General features: G+C 39.7%; 1 protein-coding gene across 40 annotated transcripts in view; it reads left to right on the forward strand.

Annotated features, from left to right (window-relative positions):
• LOC112059026 (uncharacterized) overlaps positions 1–26,521 on the forward strand; it is a 439,279-nt gene that overhangs the window by 94,563 nt on the left and 318,195 nt on the right. For all 40 annotated transcript variants that reach the window (XR_010594439.1, XR_010594424.1, XR_010594426.1 and 37 more), the window contains one exon: positions 5,662–5,734. The gene's annotated coding sequence lies outside the window, so the exon portion shown is untranslated. The remainder of the gene's footprint in view (positions 1–5,661; positions 5,735–26,521) is intronic.

Here is a 26,521-nt window from a genome sequence, read left to right on the forward strand (position 1 = left end):
CAATTGTATGTTATGTAATTGTCTGTCTGTCTGTGAGATCTTGTGCCTGTATGTGGATGACCCCTGTGAGGTTCCAGCTGTGAGAGTGCATAGCAGAAACAGATTTATTTCAGGAACATATTTGTAACAAGCTACCACTGCAAACACAAACATTGTTATTGAGTTTTGAATTTAGGAATTTCAGTAGCAAAAGCCACAAGCCCCTATTAGTTGTGCTAAAGATTCCATGTTTGACTGTTGTGTCTTTGTCCATGAGCCTATGTAATGGACTCTGCCTTTCAGAGCAGGGGCGGCTCCAGGCACCAGTGCAGCAAGCGTGTGCCTGGGGTGGGAAGCGGCGGGGGGCGGCCTGTCGGTCGCTGTGAGGGCGGCAGTCAGGCGGCCTTTGGCGGCGTGCCTGTGGGAGGTCCGCCGGTCCCACGGTTTCGGCGGCAATTTGGCGGCGGGTACGCCGAAGCCGCGGTACCAGTAGATCACCCGCAGAAATGCCGCCGAATCCGCATGACCGCGGTCCACCCGCAGGCATGCCACTGACCGCCGCCTGACCGCCGTGCTTGGGGCGGCAAAAAACATAGAGCCGCGCCTGTTTCAGAGACCTGGTAGCAGCTCACCCCAAGAAATGCAGCTGGGATCCAGGGGGTGATGCAGGCACAGTGAGCATTGAGTAAGGTGCAATAAAGGTCTGTTTGTTTGAACCTCGGAACAGCTGCATTATGCTGAAAACTCATTGAAATCTTAAACTCTTAACAATATTTAGAGATACTTTTAGATTCCGTTCATCTTAGTTAGAATGTAACACATTAATCTGATGTCTAATTTTCAATACTGTACTTCCAAGATGAATTGAATGGATTGTTTGTAGATTTCAAGCAACCCTATACTTGCTATCCCCTTCCCCTGCCCATTTTTATTTATTTATTTATTGGAAGGAAGTATTCCTTCTAAACTCACATTTCTTTAATTATCTAGGATAATGCAGTAGAACAAAATACAAGTGTCCCAAGTCAAGCTACCATTGACTCATGTTATTATAAAAAAGATATGTGAAACAGCCTGAGCTTCATATATGTATATTAGAGTATTTTTAATATGCTTTTGATGCATACTCTTATGAAATGAATGGATTAGAAACAGAGGATTTATCTTGCTGAAGAAGAGCAGTGATTAGTCTAGTCTAATATTCTCTCTGACAGTGGCCTATTCCAGCAGCTTCAGAGGAAGGTTCGAGAAATCCTGTAGTAGGGAGTTATGGAATAAACTAGCCACAAGGAGCTCCAGTAGCTAGAGCAGGGGTCGGCAACGTTTGGCATGCGGCACGCCAGGGTAAGCACCCTGGCGGGCCGGGCCAATTTATTTACCTGCTGACGCGGCAGGTTCGGCTGATCGCGGCCCTCACTGGCCGCGGTTTGCCGTCCCGGGCCAATGGGGGTGGCGAGAAGCCGTGGCCAGCACATCGCTCGCCCGCGCCGCTTCCCACCGCCCCCATTGGCCCGGGACGGTGAACCGCAGCCAGTGGGGGCTGCGATCGGCCGAACCTGCCACGTCAGCAGGTAAATAAAACTGGCCCGGCCCGCCAGGGTGCTTACCCTGGCGAGCCGCGTGCCAAATGTTGCCGACCCCTGAGCTAGAGGTTGGTTTAGATCTGGAGCATGAGAATTTATACCCCTTCCAAACCTTTTAAATCCTTAATCCTTTTAATTCTAAATATTATTGATAGTCATATAAAATATCCTTTCTGAATCCTGCAAAGTTCTTGGCCTTGGTGATACCTTGTGGCAATGAGTTTCACAGACTAATTATGTGTTGTATGAAAAAATTATTTCCATTCATCAGTTCTAAAATTGTCACTTTTCAATTTCACTGAATATTCCCTTTTTCTTTTACTACCTTAAATTAACATACTGCAAATAATGTTTTTTCCCCCCCTTTCCCATGTCACATTCAGGTAATACTGGCCAAGATAAAGGCAATTCCAGGAGTAAAGTTCTATGTATATCCAAAGACAAGGTAGGGAATAAACAGATACTTTATAAGCTTCCCCATAGTGTCTACAAATGACTTGCACTGTGACCTGCAGGGATCTTCTGCAGGGGTACAAGGTTATAGAAACTAAACTTTTTAATTGGGGTAGATCGGTTAGATCAATTTGGCAGCTGCCTTGTCTGATTAGGAACTTGTTTTTCATTATTTGGGAAACAGCTTTCTATTCATCCTACTTGGTCACATTGGAAGTAGAAGTGACCCTGAAGAGGAGATGTTCTGGCTCTTGGCCTTGAGGTTGTCTATATGGAAATACGACATTGATTTTTTTCCTCTTAGGATCGGCTTGGAGTGTTGCGCTTCCTCCCTTTCTGCTATCAGTAGAAATTAAGGTTTAAGATTTGTGCTTGCCCACATTTTTAGTACTATTTTGCATCCAGGGCATACTGCCAGACACTTTATAAAAAGATCCAGTTGAGCTGTTTTTAATTACTTAATTTCTACTCTGGAGCAGGTAAATGTAGTAAATATGCCTCTTAGGAACCTGAGTGGGGATTTTTAAAACAGTGTATATTTTTATTATATAACATAATGCACAATATATCATGACATTCTGTGCGTATGTATTATCAGTATAAATACTTTTGCCATGCACAAACATTTTTATTATTGTTCCATCCAGCAAATGTGTACGGACATGTACACTTCCTTAGGTTTCTCTTTACACTACATCCTGTACATTTAAAAAAATCCCTTAACTCTTTGTATGAATTTATTTGCCGCTTCAGATTCCACAGAAGAAGTCATTATAGTTTCACTTTGTATGCTGAGCAGATAGAGAAGGGTAGGCTGACTGGAGGCAGTGACCACTTCTGCAAAACAAGTTGGCACTTGCAAAACACAGATGCCCAAGACTGAAATGAAACTTTCCACTCAGAGCACAAGTGTGTCATTTTTTCTTTCTCCATTTTTTCCCCTTGGCCTCTTAAATGTATTGTACAGAATCCATTGCTGGCTTAGCTGTTGGCAGTGGAGCAGCTGTGGAAACCTAATGCAGCTGTCCTTTTGGAAGCCATTTTCCTGTGAACTAAGGGTGAATGTGAAGAATTTGTACCTTGTTGTGTTAATGTTTTGCAAATAGAAAGAAGATGAAAGCTGTATGTGTGAAACAAGCCTGTTTTTCTATTTCCCCCATGCTGGCCAGATTTGAAATGTAAAATGCATGCTACATTCCTGGAAAGATCCAGTTCAGCCCCAAAACTTGTATTTTCTGTCCTGTGTGGATCTTTATGCCTCCTGTAAAATATTCTGTGATCAAATATCTGAACAAGCAAAACATCTCCATTTGTTTCTTATACCTGGCATCCTACACTACCACCACCACTCTCCTGAAACTGTTCCTGTACCATAGAATCATAGATTATTAGGGTTGGAAGGGACTTCAGGAGGTCATCTAGTCCAACCCCCTGCTCAAAGCAGGACCAATCCCCAACTAAATCTCAAAATGGCCCCCTCAAGGATTGAACTCACAACCAGGGGTTTAGCAGGCCAATACTCAAACCCCTTAGCAATCCCTCCCCCTACATATTTGGAAGAAAAATCTGTCTGTTTGGAAGAAAAATCACATTCATTTAATTAATGATGCCAGGAGACTGTCCAAAGACAGTAAAAAGTCAGTAACAGCAATATTGCCAGGACAGCTAACTATTTGTGATATTGAAACCAATGAGAAATTATGTGGTTAGGTAGTGGAAGTCAAACAACTAAAAGCAACAACAAACATTTTTGATGGGCATACTTACCTATCATGCTGGTGAAAAGTTTTATATTGATCGATCATATATGAATTGATTCACCACTGTTACTTTTAAGTATAAGTTACTGAGTGGATTTTTAATCTTTTCTCAATAAACATGTACATTTTAAACTGTAAAAATATGATAGAGTGGTGAGAAATGGACTGATTTATTTTTGGAACTTTGATATGGCTTGCTTGTGTTGGAACATTAATCCCTTCTTCATGGTGGTGTTTGCATTTAGGCTTGCTGAAAAGCAGGAACTGATCTACACCCTACCAGAGGCAAAAGTACCTCTCCTATCCTTCCCAGGAGTTTGAGGTTGCTTCTCTTTAAGAGCAGTTAGTTGCTTCATGTCCTGTACTATCTGTGCTGTGCTGATGACCCCCGCTGCCTCCTTGTTTCCTTTAAAGGAGAAGACAGGATTTCTCAAGAATGGTTTTGAATTGGAAACAACTTTATGGACTTGCTTTTTTGTTATGCAAATTAACTACTTTAATTACTTGTTTACTATGTTTATGAACTGTCTTTTCCTTATATGAACCACTTTAATTATCTGTGTTAGTTCTAGTACTTGCAAAAGATTTACAACAAATGATCTCTATTGATATTTCCAGTTCATAGTTTTCGTTTTATATGCGGTAGCACTTCATCAGGGAATATACAGGAAGTGGAGATCATACTGTGGACTTGTCTTAGGCCAGGTATATGTGCCTTTCTTATGCTTGCAATTAGATAACGGTGGGCAAGAGATGGTACAGCATGTATTAGAGATGGTACAGCTTGTTCTCTTTAGTATAATATTGTGTTCTCTCAGTTTCTTAGATTGTATTCATCTGTTACACATATCTGACTAACAAGGAGAAAAAAGCAAATGATTAACAGCATATAAGTGAAATGCAGACTTCAAAAGAAGAGACAAAATTATTCAATGTGTTATACATTTCAGTTAGTTTTAATGACCTTTTCTGTTTCGAGCAACATAAACCCACCTCTCCATCCAAAGTGCTTGTTAAAATCTTTTGTGGATTGCTTAGAAAAATGTTTCCGCTTCACAAGTCAAGCAGAGATTCAAGTTCTGAATAAAATTTTCCATCAAAAAAATAAATATTTGTTCTCACTTTTGATTTTTTTCTTCCTCTTTAACTTTTTGCAAGTTCTCACTGCCAGCTTTTCTGCTGACTGTGGACCAAAACAAATTAAAGTATTTTGTTTTCAAAACTACCTTAAGGAAAAAATGGTCATATGTCACCTCTCTTATTTTGGTTTCTGATTTCTCTGCATCCTGAGAGATTTAGTGTTGAATAAAATTACTGTTCTATTTAATACAAATGATAGTTTGGGTATGGACATTTTATTTTATATTTTATCCAAACTTGATAGACTCTTATGAAGAGTGATCTGGACATTAGTGTTAATAAAATAACAAACTGATATAGTATATGTTTTATTGTTCTAATAATTCTAGGAACATTGGGCTAGGGCTTTATCAGTTGAATATGCATCAAAAATCAATACAAGTAAGAACTGTTGACTGTTTTTAGCCTTTGTTCTAAAAGAGGGGCGCAAGAGTGATCTAGTGTAAGCAATGAACTATTTCTTATTTTCAGACATCATGATCAGGGCTGAGGGCACTAGATCTTGAGGGTAGTGATGAATGCCAAACTTGGAACATGAATAAATAAAGGACTTATTGTTTTGTGCCTGTGAGTACCTTAACCTTTACAGGCACAATATTCTTGAGAAATCTTAATCACTACATCTTTTAAAGTACTCTTTAACTGAAGTCTTAAAATAGATTTCAAAACACAAATCATATAAAATTAACAGACACTTAGGAAAGCATGTGCTGTTCTAACCCCTTTTTATTGCTTTTGTTTTCTAGGTCTTCAGGGATTTTACATTCTGTAGCTGGCAAAACAAGTCCCCATTTAAATATTAAGCTTACTACATTAATGGTAAGTAGTAGTATTGTACAGTAACTCCTCACTTAACGTTGTAGTTACATTCCTGAAAAATGCAACTTTAAGTTGGCAATGGGAAGTGGCGCGGGCGAGGGATGTGCTGACCGCGGCTTCCTGCCGGCCCCATTGGGGACAGCGGGACAGCGAACCACGGCCTGTGGGGGCCGCGATCGGCCAAACCTGCCGCATCAGCAGGTAAATAAACTGGCCCGGCCCGCCAGGGTGCTTACCCTGGCGAGCCGCGTGCCAAACGTTGCCGACCCTTGCTGTAGGGTATGTAGAAAATACCTCCTCTTAATAAAAAATATCCTAGATTGATATGTGAAAAGCAAAACAGCAGTTTTGTACTTCCACTAATGTTTTTGTGTAGCTTGGAACAGAAATGGCAACTTTCTCAGACGTTTGAGACACTTCACTTAAGAGATATTAAGAAGAAGTAGACACATTGGATTGACACAGTTTGTTAGAGTACAATAACACTGAGTTTTGTAGTCTCTTCTCATATTGAAGGTTTTCCTCAAGAGGTCATCAAGTCCAGCTCCCTGCATTGAGGCAGGATCAAGTAAATATAGACTATCCCTGGCAGGTGTTTGTCCAATCTGCTCTTGAAATCCTCCAGTGATGGAGATCCACAACCTCCCTTGGAAGCCTATTCCAGAGCTTAACTATCCTTATAGTTAGACAGTTTTTCCTAGTATCTAACCTAATTTTTCTTGCTGCAGGTTAAGCCCCTTACTTCTTCCCCTACCTTCTGTGGACCTGGAGAACAGTTGATCATCGTTCTCTTTATATCAGTCCTTAACACATTTGACGATTGTTATCAGGTCCCCCACTTCCCTCTGTCTTCTTTTCTCAAGATTAAACATGCCCAGTTTTTTTAACCTTTCCTCATAGGTCAGATTCTCTAAATGTTTTATCTTTTTTTGTTGCTATCCTGTGGATTCTCTCTATTTTGTCTACATCTTTCCTAAAGTGTGGCACCCAAAACTGGACATGGTACTCCAGCTGGGGCCTCACCCATGCCACGTAGAGCAGGACAATTACATCCCGTGTCTAACACACAACATACCGCAGAAAGATCTTAGCCTGTTTAGCAACTGCATCAAATTGTTGACTCATATTCTGTTTGTAATCCACTATAACCCCTGAGATCCTTTTCAGCAGTACTACCACTTATTCTCCATGTTGTAGTTGTGCATTTGATTTTTCCTTCCTAAATTTAGTTTTTCACTTCTCTTTATTTAATATCATTTTGGTGATCTGAGATCAATTCTCTAATTTGTCAAAGTTGTTTTGAATTCTAATCTTGTTTTACAAAGTGCTTGCCAGCCCTCCTGACTTGGTGTCATCTGCAAATTTTGTAAGCATACTCTTCACTCCATTATCCAAGTTATTAATTAAAATATTGAATAGTGAGACTGGCAAGATGAGGAGAAAGGTACTGGGACTAAGAGCTGGGGTGGGGAAGAAAAGGGCTTGGACAAGTTCAGGAGATGGGTCAAAAGGGGTCAAGGATCAGGGGAATGGGCAGAAGAGTCTCTGCTCACTAGAGAACACTCCCATTCAGAGTCTGGAGTGCAACTCAAGATTCCTGAGTCTCACCATTTATTTGCTGTCTGCAAATATCTGTGAAATCCACTGGAAAAGTGTGCATCTTTTCCCCCTTTAGTGGTCCACATAGAGGATGACAACCTACTATTGCTATCCATTACTAGATTAGCTCAAGTGAAGTTGGCTCTAAAAGTTCCAACCCTGCTGGTGACCCATCTGGGTGTCAGTATCCCCCACATAAAGGCATTTCCCTTTTTTCCCAGTTTGCTTTTAAAAAACAAAACAAAAACAAAACAACCTAGGATATTACACACAAAAACCTATGTTAAAGCAATATTATTACTGTTGAAAAGTCAAAAGTTAGGACATGCTAGCATTAAGGTTGCCAGTGCAATTAATGTTTAATTAACCACATATCATTTTTCCAATTGCAATGATGGCATCTGAAATATCCCCCTCAAAGCACAAGAGGCAGAATTCAGGTGCAGCAAGCAAAGGGAGATTCTTTATTTGTGATGCTAGACACACACTCATCCTGCAGTTCTCTGTCTTGACTGAAAGAGAAAAATGGCTTGCCTTCCCCAGAGTTACCGCACAGGATTTGTCCAAATCTTGGCCCAAATCATGGAGTGGTTTGCCAGCTACACCACTGTATCACAAAAGACCCAGGAAAATATAGGTAGCTAGACCACAGAGATATTGTATTTGCCTGTGGCATTGTTTGAGTCACAGCAATAGCTCCTGTTTTCTGATAATGTCCCATAAAAATATTTACTTGACCCAAGAAACCATATTTTTCACAAAGAGATTTTTCTGAAGTTATTATACTATGGTTTAGCCCATTTTATAGTATGGGTTAAAACTGCATAGAAAGAATTAGAAAGAGGAAAGCTGCAGAAGATGGAAGTAGAGAACTCAGTGAGTGAGGCTTACAGGGAGACATAAAACTGGAGCCCTGAAGAAAAGGGAATGAAACCCTCAGTCTCCTGAGAGTTCTCTGGTGTGCTGACGAGTGCGTTGGGCCACTGGCTTACAAATGACGTACTCAGTTGAAAAACGTGTAAACTCCTCAGGGCAGAGCTTCTCTTCTGATATGTTTGTTCAGCAACTAGCACAATGCCAAGAAGCAGGAAGTGTTCTAGTTGTCCCAGCAAGAGTGTGGAATGAATTGTGCAAAAAAAAAAAAAAAAAAAAGTGTGGTCTATATATACTTGTTTCAAATATTAGAATAAAAATAGTGTATTAATAGACCAAAAGCCATTTAAAATAAACATTTTCCCCATACTCAAGTCTTTTTAGGTCCCTCACTAGCCAAACAAAAGTAGGGAAGGCTGGTGGGATGCAAAAAGTAGTAATGAAAGGTACAATTTTATATATTTTAGAACATTTTAAAACAAAAAATATGTGAAGCCCATCTATTTATCTGGAATTTTGTGTCAGGATAATCCAGCAATGTTTGGTACATGCTTCTAGTACTTCAGCAGAATCTATCTGTGAATGTTGTGGAAGTGCTATGTAATTTATGAACACTGAATGTGACTTAGTGATGTAAAATTACTGCATAACCATGGTGGGATATTAGAAATAGCTTATGTTGTCGGTATTGGAAGGTTATTGCACATCTATAATGCTTGAATTCAGGGGGACTAAGCTGGAAGGCAACACAATGGCTTTGATAATAACATCCAGGATCTAGTCCACAGTTACACAGGTGTTTTGCCAGGCTTGGACCTACACATCAAAAGGGCAGTAAACAGTTAAAAAGTACTTATCGGGAGAAGTAGTATGGGAGGGGGAGGGGGGGTGTTGTCAATTGTTAGCAGCTCTCCAGGGAGACAAACTGATAGAGGGTGAGACTGTGCAGGGAGAATCTAAAGAAATTGGGACTTGGACAGCTTCCAGGGACTGGCAAGCCTTCGAGAAAGAGCATGTAGACTGGTTTATTGTTTTAAAATCTGTTCTCTCTTAAATGCTTTTTGTTCTAATAACATTCTGCTTTGAGAACGCTGTGCGATCAGTATTACCACTGTTATTGCTCCCAGAGGGAAGAGAACTGCAAGGTCTTCTGAGCCTAAGTCAGACGTGCTGAAGTAATCATGGTTAGCATCTGGGGACTGCAGCCCAAGTCCTGGTCTGAGAGTGGGAGAGTTGCATGATTCCACCTGGAGCAAGGTGACTGATCAAGGCTTGACACCTGAATGTGGGGAGGAGGGGCACTCTGGGTGACCAGATGTCCTGATTTTATAGGGACAGTCCCATTATCCAGGACTTTATCTTATATAGGTGCCTATTACCCCCCACCTCTGTCCTGATTCTTCACACTTGCTATCTGATCACCCTAGGGCAGGGATCGGCAACCTTTGGCATGCGGCCCGCCAGGATAAGCCCCCTGGGGGGCCGGGCCGGTTTGTTTACCTGCTGCATCTGCAGGTTCGGCCAATCGCGGCTCCCACTGGCTGCAGTTCGCCGCTCCAGGCCAATGGGAGCTGTGGGAAGTGGTGTGGGCCAAAGGATGTGCTGGACACCGCTTCCCGCAGCCCCCATTGGCCTGGAGCAGTGAACCGTGGCCAGTCTTGCTGGGAATTGTGCCAGGCTGAGCTCCTAAACCTGTACCACTCTCGGACACAGGCACTTTCAGTGGATTAATCTGATGCTTATCATATTCCATGAGTAGAGATTTCATTCCTTCCATTGTTTTCCCTGTAGTATTCGAGCCATAGTCTGTACAGAGTTTTTCTCACTGTGATCTGGTGTGGCAAGGAACCTTTGTTTCCTTTATTCTATTTCCCCTCCCCAAAATAAACAAATGAGAAATAACAAACTGTAACCTTTTTCATTACCAGTTTCTGACTTTCTCACATTGGAATTGCTCAGAAGCTATGTTAGCTGGTAGATAAGTGCTGGGAGTCTGACCCTGGGCTAACCAGACAATGGGGTATAGCTCCTGCTGACGACGCCACTGTGATGCTTCCTGGGGGTAAGGAGGCTCATGAGAGTTCTGTCTTTGCATTTCCAACTTTTTAAGCTCGTGCTGCCTTTTCTTCTCTGTCTTCACGCTTTTGGTGTTCCAGCTCCAGTAGTCTCTGGTGAGCCACCCGCTGTGCCTCCAGGGGAGGGGAGTGAGGAGTTGCTTCCCTTACTTGAGACAGCTCTCAGTGCAAGCAAAAAGCCAAATGGAGTTTGTTGCAGAGCAGAGTGCAGACACCTCCCTAGAGAGCAGGCAGGAGGTCATCCTCAGGAATGTCCCAGAGAAAGAGACCAGGGGAAGGGTCTTTGTAGAAGAGGGAAGAATTTACAGGGAAGCCCCAGCTGGGAAATATAGAAGTCTCTGGGAGCCCTATAAACAGTTAATGGTGCCCACAAAGCATCGTGTGGAGTTAATGTTATTAGCCCACAGTTATCCTTTTGCTGGTCACTTGGGAACGGACAGGATATATGAAAGACAAAAGAAAAATTTCTGTTGGCCCAATATTCAAAATGAGGTAAAGGAATACGGCAAGACTTGTGAATTATTTCATAAGTGGAAAAAATCCTGTGGCTCTCTGCAAGTGTCCTTTGCATCCTTTATCCCTGATCAAAGAAGCATTTTTTAGGGTTGCCATGGATATCATAGGGTGCTTACTCAGGCCAACCCAGAGAGGAAAAAGCTTTATATTATTGGATTTTGCCACCAGATATCTAGAAGCAGTTGCTCAGTCAAATGTAGATGCTGAAACAATTGCTAAGGCACTGGTCTCTATATTCAGCAGCAGGGTTTTCCTAAAGTGAGCTTAACAGATCGGAGGTCAAATTTCAAGTCCCAGCAATTTGGTGAGTTGTGGAGGATGTTTGGATAGAGCAACTGAAATCTGCCCCATACCACCCAGAGACAAACAATTTAGTTGAGAGGTTCATCGGGGCCCTAAAATCTATGCTGAAAATTATGTAAACGAGGGCATGTGGCTCAGATGTCATGTTACCCTATTTGGTTGTTTGCTTACTGGGAGGTGCCCCAAGAGTCTGTGAGGTTTGCTGCATTTAACCTGTATGGGAGAAAGGTCAGAGGACCCCTGCATATAATTGGAAACTCCTGGGAGGGTGACACTGAAGCAGAAGGGGAACTGGTGGCTGAATATGTGCAAAAAATGAGGGAGGATTTAAAGTCTATGGTGGAACTGGTGCAGCAAAACCTCACAAAAAGCCAGGCAGCTCAGAAATAAGGGTATGATCGCAGTACCTGTTGTTGGTCATTTCATGTGGGAGATTTGGTATTGGTGTTATTCGCTGTAGAACTCATGGGAGGGGCCTTTTGAGGTGGTAGAAAGGGTTAACAATGTTACCTACAGTGTACAAAGGTTGTGCGGCAGGGTTGCACCTCAAACTGTGCATATAAACAGGTTAAAAGTGTATCACAGGCATGAAGCCATTGTAAACGTGATATGCTGTGTAGAGGAGGACTCTAAGACAGCCCTTCTTATTGATTTGATGACGGAATGCCATAGTGAAACCCCACTAGAGAGCATTGACCTATATAAAGGGTTAACCTGGACTAAAAAGAAAGAGATTATGGCTGTGCTGCAAAGTCACCAGCAGGTATTTTCCAGCAGGCTGGAACTGACTCATGGAATGGCCTGTAAGACCACAGCCTGCACCCAGCAGAGTATATCGGACTACTGGCAAAAATGCAGGAGCAAGTTTGTAAGGAAATAGCAAGCATGCTGGAAATGGCAGTAATTACAGTGTCTAATAGTCTCTGGGCTTCTCCACTTGTTATGATCTCCCGAAAGGATGGGACTATAAGGTTTGATGCTGATTATAGAAAGCCTAATGCTGTCACTGTTCCTGATGCAGACCCTATGCCCAGAACTACTCCTCCTTCTCCTTCTCATTATTATTATTATTATTATTTATTATTTATTATTTATTAAAAGTGAATATTGCAGATGCACCCAGAATCAAGACTGGGGCCTACTTTGTAGGTTCTGTACAAACATATACAGAGACTCAATCCCTGTCCTGATAAACTTGCAATCTGAGGGAGCAAGTGACCCAGCAAGGTTGTGGGAAAAGAGACAAGTCAGTATATGCAATTTGTTGGATATTTAAGACAAGAAATACTAATAAAGTGTCAGCTGTCTTCATCTGCCAATCCAGCTCTCATTATCTGACTGATTTCTTATAGGCATTGTTGCACAGATTTTCAAGGAGACATCTGGAGGAGAAGTTATAGCCTCTTTTGACACATACTAGTTTACAGGAGTTATGTAGCAGGTATCTGTATAGAGTAGTTTAAATCCCTTATGTGAATGGTGTCCTGTGGGGGGAGGGATAGCTCAGTGGTTTGAGCATTGGCTTGCTAAACCCAGGGTTGTGAGTTCAATCCTTGAGGGGGCCACTTAGAGATCTGGAGCAAAATCAGTACTTGGTCCTGCTAGTGAAGGCAGGGGGCTGGACTCAATGACCTTTCAAGGTCCCTTCCAGGTCTAGGAGATGGGATATCTCCATTAATTCTATTCTATTCTAATTCTGTGCTTGAGAGTACGGGGGGGGAGAGGGCAGGAGTTGTTTTCTAAATTTACTAGAGTCTTGGTGATCTGGATCAGAGGCCTACTTTTGTTTCTACATTATTTTTCATGCTTCAATCAACCCACTCTCTTCACTGTTGAATTACAGCTTGCTGGTGTTGTAATTACTATCTATGTCTCCTCTGTCTAGTATTCCATCTCCACTTCTTCTTCCCTTTTGGGGTCTCCTGTATTGTGCATGTTTTGGACTGTGGTGACCATGGTGGCAAATCATCAGACCCCCTCCCCACCACACCACCCCCAGTTCTTTGCACTGCAGAAGGGAGCTTTACATAGAGCTGCTCCCAGCTTCTCCTATCATGGCTAATCATAAGGAGTGACCTTGGACAATCAGGAATCCAGAACCACTACCATGTGAACAGTCACCAAACTATGCAGTTTAAAATGCAAAAAAAAGTGGTGTTCTTCACCCCAAAGATGTCCAAAAAAACCCCCCAAAAACCCAACCCTCTAAATTAACTCTCTCCCCCCCCCCCCCCCGTTTTAGAACATATTTTTTGGAAATCAAGGATTTTTTCAGGAAAAAAATTGTTATGAATATTTAACTCTGCTCTACTTTGAAGACCGACTACCATGTTCATGATAAGCAACAGACTTATCAGGCAATATTCATTTTATCATTTTCCTTCTTTGTCTTGGTGTCAATCTCAGACCTTAGGCTGAAATGTAACCCAGAGCTCATTTAAAAGATTTATTTCCCCCCCCTCCAGGGTGTAGGTATATCCTAAAAAACCTATCTCCAGGGTATCTAAGCCCCAATCCTACATTATCTTCATTGCTACATAAACAAAACAGTGCAGTTAAAACATAGGTAGGTTTCAAGGTAGTTTTTCTTAAGTGTCAGAAATGTTAGATCTTTATCCCAAATTAATTTGTCTGATGAACATGGTCATTGTCAGCCCTCTGCTGATGCTGAAGTCAGGTAACTTTTACTTATTCATTATCCCCTCCAATGCTCTTAAATGAGTATGGTTTCACTGTACTTATGGAGAGGATCAATTGAGATAATCTTGGATTAATCCCATTATACTCTTTGGTTGGGCTTGTTTACTGCCTCCTTTGTTGTCAAATGTGTACAAACTGTTCGAAAAACATTATCCTGATTGGGTATTGCCATTACCTTTTATTATGGAATTTCCCTCCCAAAAAGTTTAAATCTGTTTATTATGCTACACATGTGCTCACAAACACATAGAAAGAGAGAGTGCGTCAAAAAGTGAAGTCTTGATTCTTATTCTTTTTGGTACTTTAAAAATATGCCATTTTAGGCACCAATCCTGCAAACACATGTGCACAAGCTAACCTTCAGTAGCATCACTTTATTTCAGTGGGGCTACCCTGAGTTCTAAAATTAGGCTCAGCCTTAAATGTTTCCAAGATCGGGATCTTATAGATTTTAACTTGAGACTACTAACTAGCAATGAATTTAAAAATCTCTAAACCAGGGGTCGGCAACCTTTCAGAAGTGGTGTGCCGAGTCTTCATTTATTCACTCTAATTTAAGGTTTTGCGTGCCAGTCATACATTTTAACGTTTTTAGAAGGTCTCTTTCTATAAGTCTATAATATATAACTAAACTATTGTATGTAAAGTAAATAAGGTTTTTAAAATGTTTAAAAAGCTTCATTTAAAATTAAATTAAAATGCAGAGCCCCCCTGGACTGGTGGCCAGGACTCGGGCAGTGTGTGCGCCATGGAAAATCAGCTCGCGTGCCGCCTTCGGCACACGTGCCATAGGTTGCCTACCCCTACTCTAAACATTAAGTTCAGCCATAACAGATGAACATAAAATGGGGATATGTATAAAACATTAAAATAGGGGATATATACTTTGAGTTCAAAACTATTGACAGAATTTATGGGATAATAACGAATACTTCTTGTAGAAAGAATGCTTTTTTAAGTAAACCTGAGAACAGATTCAAGCTCCAGGTACTGTAATTTCAAGTTCAATTGTTATCATATTTCTGATGTGTTGGTAGGAAGATGAGTTATGTATTTCTTCTAAAGTGAAAGTGGACCTGATCCACTTAGACTCTTTCAATTTGGGTGTATAATCCAGAGTCTGGCAATAATTGTAAAGTGAACAAACCGTGATATTACTCTCTTTTCTGCATGATGGCTTTTCCACACTTTTGTCTAAAAAGTGGGTAAGATAATATGTGACTAAAATATTTTTGTTTTAATGGTTATTTTTTTCAAGAAATATGCTAGGTTTTTTCTATAGCTGGTCTTTACAAACTCTGATTCATGGGGGGACTTAGATTAATTTAGCACTAACTGCCCTTTTGTGCTTACAGTGTTTGTCTTAAATGTTTTACAGTGTGGAAGTTATTTATTTATTTTGTTTTTTAAGGAAATAGTTGACATTTTTATTCATGGAATAAAGATCCTGGAGTTTCTGGAGAAAAAGTAAATTACACATTTAAAAGTTGATCCAACTTTGAAAAAGGATCATTGTAAGCCCTGTAGTTTCTTTTGTTGAGGTTTAAAGTGAAAACGATTTTGTGCTTTCTGAATATTTATGAAACAGGAAAACTCCGCTGCTGGAATCCATATTGAGGACTGTATCATGGCCATAATGTAAACACAACTCCTCTGTTGCATAATTGAACGGGTGGGAATGATATGACCCCTAATATGTATAAATGTGCTAGTGGATTATCTACACTGCATTTCTACTTACCTGAGTTTTTAATATTACGCTTTTATTTTACTGTAAAAATTCTTGGCATTGAGAGTTACTGTTTGTCCATGTTCCTAAATTAATATCATATAAAATGTTGCAAGAAGTCTTAGTCACACATATAGGAGTGAAGTTAAGGAATTATTTTGATGTACTCTTACTCTGTTAGAGCCTCATTTATAAACTAGTATAAAAATAGATATCACTTTCTTTTCCTCTTATTTCTAAAATCTGTGGTGCAGGGAATTATTCTAGTGAACTCTAACTCCTGCAAATAACACTTACTCATGTAAGCAATTTCCACTCAAGCTAATGAGATTGCTCACTGGGCTAAGGATCTGCAGGATAAGGCCCTGTGTTTATAAAACATGAAACAGTGGTTTAAAAATAAATAAGCTTTTTATGTTCACTTGTGTGTGGAGAACTTTATACTGGTGAATTTCAATGACAACATAGACATAAATTATATTTTTTTAAAGGATTAACCAAAAATAGGTAAGTAAATAAATAAATTTTTCATAGAAGAGTGATTCTATTGCTTCACAATAAAATATCTTCTCCCGCTTTTTTCTCTTCCTGAGCTAACATTTAAACTAATTTTTAACATCTAGTATTCTAGAAGATGCTGAAATGTTAGTGTTTCCGAGAATTAAGATTATTTTGCCCTTTAAAAGTAAAACTTTGTTTTTCAGTTTTGCAACTTTTGTAATATATCACATATTTGGTCTTGTGCTCTGTGAAAACTCTTCTCCCTCTACCCCCACCTCCAAAACATTACACAATTGTAGAGTGTGGATTAATTCCATTTTTTCCCCTTGGCCATGATTCTGCAATCCATTTCCCTCTCCTCTTCCTGGTATCCTTGTAGCAATTTCTAGTCTGTGGGAGATAACTTCCTCCCCATTACTAACCAGCAGGGGGGCCCATGTTTCCTTGTTTTGGAGCTGCAGGACATTTGTTTTACCCTGTTTACAGCCAGCGGGTGCTGTTTTTTCTACCTTATTGCTTGCCTTTTTCATCAGCACACGGGGGGCTACAAAATCGGAAATGATCTTAATTAAATGTTTTCTATACAGAAACAACTAGGCCTTTTTATGTGAAATGCAGGCAGCAGACCTTATCACAAAAGACAAAGACAAATATTTATCAAGGAACAAAAGATGTCCAGGTTGCTTACAACTGGTTTAATTTTTCTCTCTCTCCTGGTGAAGATATTTAACAAAGTAAGATGTTTATCAGGACTTCTTGTTGAAATTCTTTGTTTCCCTGTAAGATCTACAAATGAAACTATTTTTTCTTCCTATGAAGCGCACAATGAAATGTACAAAATGCAAACACCTGTGTGTTGACTTTGTATTTGAAGATCTTTTTCATTTCACATAATAGTTCTTTTTTTTTTCTTTGTGTTATGAAAGAAATGATCATCGTGGCTATCTTGCTATTATGTTACTTCTGACTCTGTTAAAGGAATACCACATTATTAAATAAAAATATTCCTTTGTCATGGAATGATATGTGCCCTCAAGTGAATAAGTTATTAGATTTTACTGATTGCCTAACTGGTGACTACTTATTTTTCTAAATGCTGTGATTGATGTTGTAAATCTGATAAAGCTATTTTTATATGCTGTAAATAGAAGAGATGGAATAGGTCAGGGGTTGGCAACGTTCGGCACGTGGCTCGCCAGGGTAAGCACCCTGGTGGGCCGGGCCAGTTTTATTTACCTGCTGATGCGGCAGGTTCGGTCGATCGCGCCCACTGCTGGCCGCGGTTCGCCGTCCTCGGTCAATGGGGGCGGCGGGAAGCGGCGTGGGATGTGCTGTCCGCGGCTTCTCGCCGCCCCCATTGGCCCGGGACAGCGAACCGCGGCCAGCGGGGGCCGCGTTCGGCCGAACCTGCCGCGTCAGCAGGTAAATAAAACTGGCCCGGCCCACCAGGGTGCTTACCCTGGTGAGCCACGTGCCAAACGTTGCTGACCCCTGGAATAGGTATTTATATAATCTCAATAGGTTTTTTTTTTTTTTTACATTTGGTTGTTCCTCTTGTCTTTTTTCTTTTTTAGAATCTTGATCTTTTAAGTGTACTTTAACAAAGATTACTCTGTTATTTTAACACACATTTCCTTAATATTAATATAAATTGATGTTTAATTTACACTTGGATATGACAAATCCTTACTTCTGTGAAATTCTGTTCTAAATAAGTAGATCATTGGCTACTCTTAAAATCTTGTGCAAAAGCAAGATACAAGCTCCTATAATGAAGAAAAGTAACTTTACAAAGTATCACGTCATTAATGGAGAATAAAATTGTGATTACCTTTATTGAAATAGCAAGTGTTTAACATAGTAAGATGTATAATATAGACAATGTTACTGTACAGTTTTCTGGGTTTGATCTTACTGTAGAGCAGTGATTAAGCTCCTGTGTTCGGATTCATATTGGTTTACATGGTTGAGAAACACTGTAAAATATTTTTCCATGGAAAGTTACAGTAGAGTTTTACAACTTACGTAAATTTTTATTACAATGCATCAGAATAAACGTACTCTAACACAACAGAAATGTTGTTTCCAGTTTCAGCTTTTTGCCGTTTTAATGTATTTTGCAATTACTGAGGGCCTGATTCTGCAAATTTTGACTCACACAAGTAGTCATGCTCACGTGAGTAGTCCCACTAAAGTAAATGCGACTCCTTTACATGACCAAGGATTTGTGGGATCAAAACTTGTTTATTCCATATCCATTGTGGTTGTATTTTAACTTAGTGATGGCAAACAGAACTTTGAAATATCATATGGGTAAGAGCTTTTTTATCACAATATTATCATTTTTCTTTGAAGTTTTCAGCTTCACACTGAGTTCCACAAAACTATTTTTGGTAAAACTATATATCAGTATATGAAAAATATTTGAGTGAAATTATAAATTATTTATCTTTGTACAGTATTTAAGGAACTATAGCTGTATAAAAAAAAATCTATTTTGATGGAAAATACTCATACAATAGAATTATTTTAGCCAAAATTAAATCAACGTGATACCTCTAAACTGAAGCTATTATGTGATTTCTTCTTTGGGGAGATCTATTTGATAATGGATATAGAGTTTTCATTATGTTCCTGCTGAATACATAATACAGATGTTTTGCTAGACATAAAAAACTTGTTATACATAAAAAAAACTAATATTTCCTCTTATTTATGTCTCTCTTTCCTCCGTCATTTTCTCTTTATTCTCACTTGGATAAAAATGGTTATGAAAGACTGCAGTATGTCAACCCTTTGTGTATTTCCTGTAACATTATTTTAGACTATATTTCTAGAAATAAGTAAATAGGGATATATACATAATGCTGTGCTGGTTAACCTATGTCATCTTCTGTTCTAATTGAATAAAATGCTTATCCAGGCTATCTTGATTTAAACCATAATCTTTTGCTGAGGCCCTGTGACAGGAAACAGCAATGCAACAGTCACTCCAGTGAGAGAGAGGTTTATTGTTCAGAGAGAATACATTTTAATAAAATGCTGGAATATACATTTGGATTGCTGTTGCCTCCTGAGACATATTTTTGTTTTTAATATAAATGTAACTAATTAGACTTGTTAAAAAGCATATACCACCGTGTTGTTTTCCCCAAAAAACATTTGTGTAACTTGGAGGTTATACATTTTTATAACTTGCACCTAACAGAACCTATAATAAATTGATAATACTACAAGAAGCAAAATAAAAAAAAAATTACTGCTGAATACAGGGCCGAAGCTGATAAGAAAAGCTCATTCTTAAGATAACTTATCCCTAAACATAGGCACTGTGCTTTCCTGTTTGCTTCGATCAGATAACATACACATTATTTCTTGTACCTATAAAGATGTCTGTAATATATTAGATAATATGTTCAAGTACCCAAAACTAATGAAAAATATGCTTCTGTTGAAATGCGCTCACTCCAGAGCTAGAAAGTAATTTGAGTTCAGTGTTAATGTATTACTGCTTGCAATGGCAGTGCTGGCCATTTGATATGCTATCTGTTTTCCATCAGCCTGTCAACATTTTTTTACATGAGCAAATTATTTAGAATTAATTTAATAGAACAGAGAACAATAATTAAAATGCCAGTATTTTTGTTTTATATTTGTACTGTACCTCGTATGTATGGGCTGGATTGTAGCTACCTAACAATCTTTTATATGCTTGAAATTGTTTAAAGTGCTCCAGCTTTTCTGCTAGTGCTTTTCAACTGAAAAGTACAAACTACGGACCTGATTCTAAAGACACTAACACACACAGTAACTTTTGTCATGAAGTAGCACGATTGAGATTGAGAGATCACATGAGTAAAGGTATTGTTTTCTCGATAGTGCTATTAAGGACTTATTAGTCCTTAAATATCTGATTGAAAACACTGATTGGGCTAATTCAACATTTCCTTCACATTTTCACAATATTGCCTCAGATCTGAGTATGATCCTTTTCCTGCTTGTCTTTTCAAAAACTAGAAGACTCTTATGTCCCTCTTTCCCTATAGACACATCCCAGCTCACTCCTCCTTCCTTCTTTATTTCCTTTATGTACTGAGAGCAGGGCTGGTAATGAACCCAGACAGAATTCTAAAACCACCAAAAGACTTGCTTGTATTACAGAAACATTTCTATCAACTTTTGTTTTGTTTTAAAATTTTTAAAGAGTACTGTCTCTGAAAATACCTTTAACCAACTTCTGTTTGTAATTTTTGTAGGAGATTTTGCTGAATATGTTTATATAAATGTATAGAGCCAACAAGCACTAACTGAAGTAATACTATGGTTCAGAGCAACATTTTCTTTCTGTTATAAGCTATCCCTATTTAAAAAAAAAAGTTTCCATTTGCCCTTTAATTTTGCATGTTAAAAAAGCCAGTAAATCTAAATATTTGAAAATATTTTATGTAGTGCAAAATTTAGTAGTTATTTCTTGTCTTGTAATTATGGGCCCATTTATTGTTCTTTTGTAATCAATGGGAAATTTGCAGTAGACTTAAATAAACCACCCTATATTTGAATCAGTTTTGAAATGTTTTGTTTGGCCTTCCTGTCAAATGAAATAGGTCTTTTTAGATACAGGTATTAACTTTGCTCATGGCTTCTGTGATTTCTGTTCTTCAGTACTTAGAGGACTTTCCTATGAGAATTTAATATGGTTGAAACCAAAATGGTTCACTAGAAAGGTAATAGGATTTTATAGAAATTACTCTAAAAACTTTTGAAGTTTAAAAGAGAATGTTCTCCTTTCTATAGGGTTTTTGAACCATTTTATAGAAAGGATAAAATTTTCTATTCATCTATATAGTATGGTTAAAAAATCATACAGAATATTTATATTTTTCTATTAAATTCTATAGGGATTTGCATAGGGGAAAATTGTCTTATCTTAATTACTAAATAGCGGAAATACCTATATTTTGCTGTTGAGTTATCGTATAGTGATTTAAGTGAAGATACTTTAAGTTTAGACAAGGTAACAAAACCTACCTTGTAATCACCTTCTGAAGGCTTCAGCAGAAATTAAAGAACTATACAATTATTTTTCCCATCCTGAAAGAAAAACTGTAGACAAAGATATTTTCAAGTATGTTCAAATGCTGCTGTTTCTAGTTGATTTGAAAGAACTGTAATTAAGTAATGATTTATTTTGATAGAAACTAATGTAAGTATAATTATAAAATAAGGAGTAGATGGGACAAAAGATTAGATTGTTTCAGATGTTATAAAATGTTGAATCATAGAGGTTTTTATTAAATTTATGCAATTCTTGTGTCAATGCTAAAAATGAGGATGTGATTAATGGAGTACTTAGAAGGTTACGGTGAGGTTTCAAGATGGATTCCAAAGCAATAAATTGTGTAACAGGAAACTTCATATTGCCTGGTGTTAATGTTCAGGGCCAGATCATAACTACTTGAAGGATAACAGAGTGTGAAGTCATTAGCTGTCTGGGTTTATATTGACAAGCCCGGAACAGCATCTGGGGGAATATAATGAATTGTGCATGGTTTGTTAAGAGTTTACAAATGAAAAAAGGTGTTCTATATTATTCATTATTTGTATCATGGTAGCAGAAATGTGCCAGGTGCTGTACAAACAAAAGTATTGCAAATGTTGTCCCTAATCCTGCAAACAGCTTAATGCATACATAACTCTACTCATATGACTAATCTGATACTAGCAGGTGACATATAGATGTATGTATTTGTGGGCTTAAATCCATAAAAAAGTATATTGTTTGATTCCCATTGCATTATCATATATACTGAAGAGAATATGCCATATACTGATAACATTTGTAAAATATGAAAAGAATGTCTATTAACAGCTACATTATGTGTCTGGTTGTATTTTTTTTTTTTTTAAAAGTACCACCCCAGATAAAATACACGGCAATGTTTTAGCTAATTTATTGATAAAAAATAAAGCATCCTTGTATTGTCAACATGCAACTTCCGTGTTGTATTTCGGGTTACACTTTTCATGGTTGTCTCTCTGAAAATACCATATTAATAGAGAGAGCTGGTTCATACTGGAAACCAAACTAAAGCTGTTAGCAGTTAACATTTTTTGAAGGCTAAATGCACTGTTCTATACTAGCTGCCTACTCTCTCTGACTATAGTACTTTGTAACTTGAGTGCTATGGTGATGAGGGCATTATAAATACTTAGGCAGATGGACATTTTACCAATATTTTACTACATTTACTTCTTTTATCCAGTCATGTTTATTTTAATTTATGTATCTAGAGAGTGGCAGCAGTTAACCGGGTCAGCTGTGTTTGTGATGGGCTCCAAAGGTATCTGGCTTTTCCTTTACTACTTGAAAAATAGGTGCCATTCCCGTTTCAATGTACAGTATAAAATGGGTAGTGAAATACTTGTACTGAGTATGCCATTGTTAATGCTGGCTATTTGTCAGAGTAAAACCAAATGGAAAAGGTCAGACTTTATTTAAAAAAAAAGTTATGGTGGTCATTGTTTTATTAGCATATACAACTAACATAAATATATGCATGCAGAATACATCAATTAAAATACTGAAAAGTAAGTCTTGTTTTGAAATAAGGTGTATTATGTGGTTTAAAAATTACTTGATTCAAAACCATTTAAAAATCAGGTAATGCTTCCATATTCCATATTCCATATTTGTGCAGGAGCGAAATCAGGAAGGCCAAATCACACTTGGAGTTGCAGTTAGCAAGAAATGTTAAGAGTAACAAGAAGGGTTTCTTCAGGTATGTTAGCAACAAGAAGAAAATCAAGGAAAGTGTGGGCCCCTTACTGAATGAGGGAGGCAACCTAGTGACCGAGGATGTGGAAAAAGCTAATGTACTCAATGATTTTTTTTTTGCCTCTATCTTCACGCACAAGGTCAGCTCCCAGATTGCTGCACTGGGCAGTACAGCATGGGGAGAAGGTGACCAGCCCTCTGTGGAGAAAGAAGTGGTTCGGGACTATTTAGAAAAACTGGACGTGCACAAGTCCATGGGGCCGGATGCGCTGCATCCGAGGGTGCTAAAGGAGTTGGCGGGTGAGATTGCAGAGCCATTAGCCATTATTTTTGAAAACTCATGGCGATCAGAGGAGGTCCCAGATGACTGGAAAAAGGCTAATGTAGTGCCCATCTTTAAAAAAGGGAAGAAGGAGGATCCGGGGAACTACAGGCCAGTCAGCCTCACCTCAGTCCCTGGAAAAATCATGGAGCAGGTCCTCAAGGAATCAATTATGAAACATTTAGAGGAGAGGAAAGTGATCAGGAACAGTCAGCATGGATTCACGAAGGGGAAGTCGTGCCTGACTAACCTAATTGCCTTCTATGATGAGATAACTGGCTCTGTGGATGAGGGGAAAGCAGTGGATGTGTTATTCCTTGACTTTAGCAAAGCTTTTGATAGGGTCTCCCACAGTATTCTTGCTGCCAAGTTAAAGAAGTATGGATGAATGAACTGTAAGGTGGATAGAAAGCTGGCTAGATCGTCAGGCTCAACGGGTAATGATCAATGGCTCCATGTCTAGTTGGCAGCCGGTTTCAAGTGGAGTGCCCCAAGGGTCGGTCCTGGGGCCGGTTTTGTTTAATATCTTTATTAATGATCTGGAGGATGGTGTGGACTGCACTCTCAGCAAGTTTGCAGATGACACTAAACTAGGAGGCGTGGTAGATACACTAGAGGGTAGGGATCGGATACAGAGGGACCTAGACAAATCAGAGGATTGGGCCGAAAAAAACCTGATGAGGTTCAACAAGGACAAGTGCAGAGTCCTGCACTTAGGACGGAAGAATCCCATGCACTGCTACAGACTAGGGACCGAATGGCTAGGTAGCAGTTCTGCAGAAAAGGACCTAGGGGTCACAGTGGACGAGAAGCTGGATATGAGTCAAGAGTGTGCTCTTGTTACCAAGAAGGCTAACGGCATTTTGGGCTGTATAAGTAGGGGCATTGCCAGCAGATCGAGGGACGTGATCGTTCCCCTTTATTCGACATTGGTGAGGCCTCATCTGGAATACTGTGTCCAGTTTTGGGCCCCACACTACAAGAAGGATGTGGAAAAATTGGAAAGAGTCCAGCGGAGGGCAACAAAAATGATTAGGGGTCTGGAGCACATGACTTATGAGGAGAGGCTGAGGGAACTGGGATTGTTTAGTCTCCAGAAGAGAAGAATGAGGGGGGATTTGATAGCAGCCTTCAACTACCTGAAGGGGGGTTCCAAAGAGGATGGAGCTCGGCTGTTCTCAGTGGTGGCAGATGACAGAACAAGGAGAAATGGTCTCAAGTTGCAGTGGGGGAGGTCCAGGTTGGATATCAGGAAAAACTATTTCACTAGGAGGGTGGTGAAACACTGGAATGCGTTACCTAGGGAGGTGGTGGAATCTCCTTCCTTGGAGGTTTTTAAGGCCCATCTTGACAAAGCCCTGGCTGGGATGATTTAGCTGGGAATTGGTCCTGCTTTGAGCAGGGGGTTGGACTAGATGACCTCTTGAGGTCCCTTCCAACTCTGATATTCTATGATTCTATGATTCTGCTGAATGGATTTATTTAGAGCCAGTTTAAAAAAAACAGTAATGGTCTTGCTCATTAGCACACAAAAGGGGGTGATAGAAACCATGATCTTTTATGCAAAGTCAGTTTGGTCACTGAAATCGAAGTCATGAATAACTGGCTGTAGGGCTTGCTGGGACAGGAACTGTCTTCCTATAATATGGGTTTGTACAGTACCAAGTACAATGGGGCACTGATTCTGACTGGGTGTCTCTAGGGACTACTGTAAAACAAGTCTCAGTCCCGCGCTGACTGGAGTGGCCCCAGCCTGGCTGGAGGAACCCCAGCCCTGATCACCCCATGCCAGCCACTGACCCCACCCCAGATGCACCAGGCTGGCCGGAGCGACCCCAGCCCCTCTCCCTTTAATCGGTTAACTGGTATAATTTTAATCATTTAAATGGTTAACTTTTTAAATGATATTTACATCCCTAATGCAAAAGTTGAACTGTTTGGAGGGGTGGGGAGGGGGGCTAGTATACAATTTAACTGGGCTTTTTTCTGCAGGGTTTAACATCTTTTATACAAACTGCATCCCTGATTGCTATAGGAAAATATAGTTAGTGTTACATAATAACTAATACCCGTAGGAGAAAATATGTTTTCAGCTGAGATTTGAAAACAGAGTCAAGGCAGAAAATGCAAAGGTTGCTATAAAAAAGGGATCTTGCTGCAGAAGTATAGATGCCATAGAAAGAGAGAGAGACAAGTCTGATGAATAGGAGAGGAATTTTGACGAGAGGGAATAAAAAATGTCTGCACTGCAGTGGAGGTAGTCCAGGAGGGTGTCACCAGTGTTGTAGCTTCCATTATAATCAAAGAATGAAGAAGTACAAGGAAGCTTATGCTCCAATACATCTGTTAGTCTTAAAGGTGCCACAGGACTCTCTGTTGCTTGTTACAGATCCAGACTAACACAGCTACCCCTCTGATACAACGAACCTTACTTAACTAAGAGGAAGAGGGTGGTAACTAAATGGTAACTAGCTTTTACAGTAGTATGGAAAACCTGAAATTCTAATAAGAGTTAGTGCAGGATATTGTTACAGGAAAGGTGATTTGAGATGTAGGGTTCCCATCCATCTGGGTTTCCAGTCCGGTTTTTGGCTTCTGTGTCCAGGTGCCATTTAGGATTGCCAGGTGCCCAGTTTTCAACCTTAAAGTCCGGTCAAAAAGGGGACCTGGCAATCCTAAATGGCACCCGAACCAAAAATCTGGTTACTGGGGGGTGGGAGAGGAGCCGGGTTATTAACCCATGCCAGCTCGTGCTCAGATGTGGTAACCTGCCACCTGCAAGCAGGCTTCTTGAGACGATCCAGCAAGTGATGTAGGGAGGGAGAGGAGAGAGCAATGGGGGCAGGCCTTTGGGGAAAGAGGTGTAGCAATGATGGAGTCTTGGGGAGAATAGGCAGGGCAGGGGCAGGGTTACCAACACTTAGAAAGGTGGCAGCCCTATTTGAGAGCTGAGAGAGAACTGCTTCCTCAAGCAGTTTCTTTAAAGCTAGATTGGATGTCTTTCTAAAAGATATACTTAATTAGATGTTATGGGCTTGATGTAGGAATCACTGGGTGAAGTTCTATGGCCTGTGTTATGTGGAAGATCAGATGAGATAATCAGAGGGATCCCTAGGCCTTAAAATCTATCATTCTATTAGGGGCTTCATGGTAGTGAGGATGGCAGCTAGTGTAGAAGCAAGGGAAGGTATTTTTGTTTTTGTTTTAAGAAGGCAACAGACAGTGCCTGATTTCTCAGAATTAGAGAATGCACCAAAAGAAAGGCCATAGTGGTAGAAGAATTAACTGGTGTTTGGAGTCAAGAGATGAGTTGGTTTTCTCAATAGACTGGATAATGTCAGAAAGGTGTGCATGTTTCTGTACACGAGCAAAAATAGGATGAAGGCATGCCAAT

This window comes from Chrysemys picta, chromosome 1, assembly GCF_011386835.1.
Source record: "Chrysemys picta bellii isolate R12L10 chromosome 1, ASM1138683v2, whole genome shotgun sequence".
Taxonomy (NCBI): domain Eukaryota; kingdom Metazoa; phylum Chordata; order Testudines; family Emydidae; genus Chrysemys; species Chrysemys picta.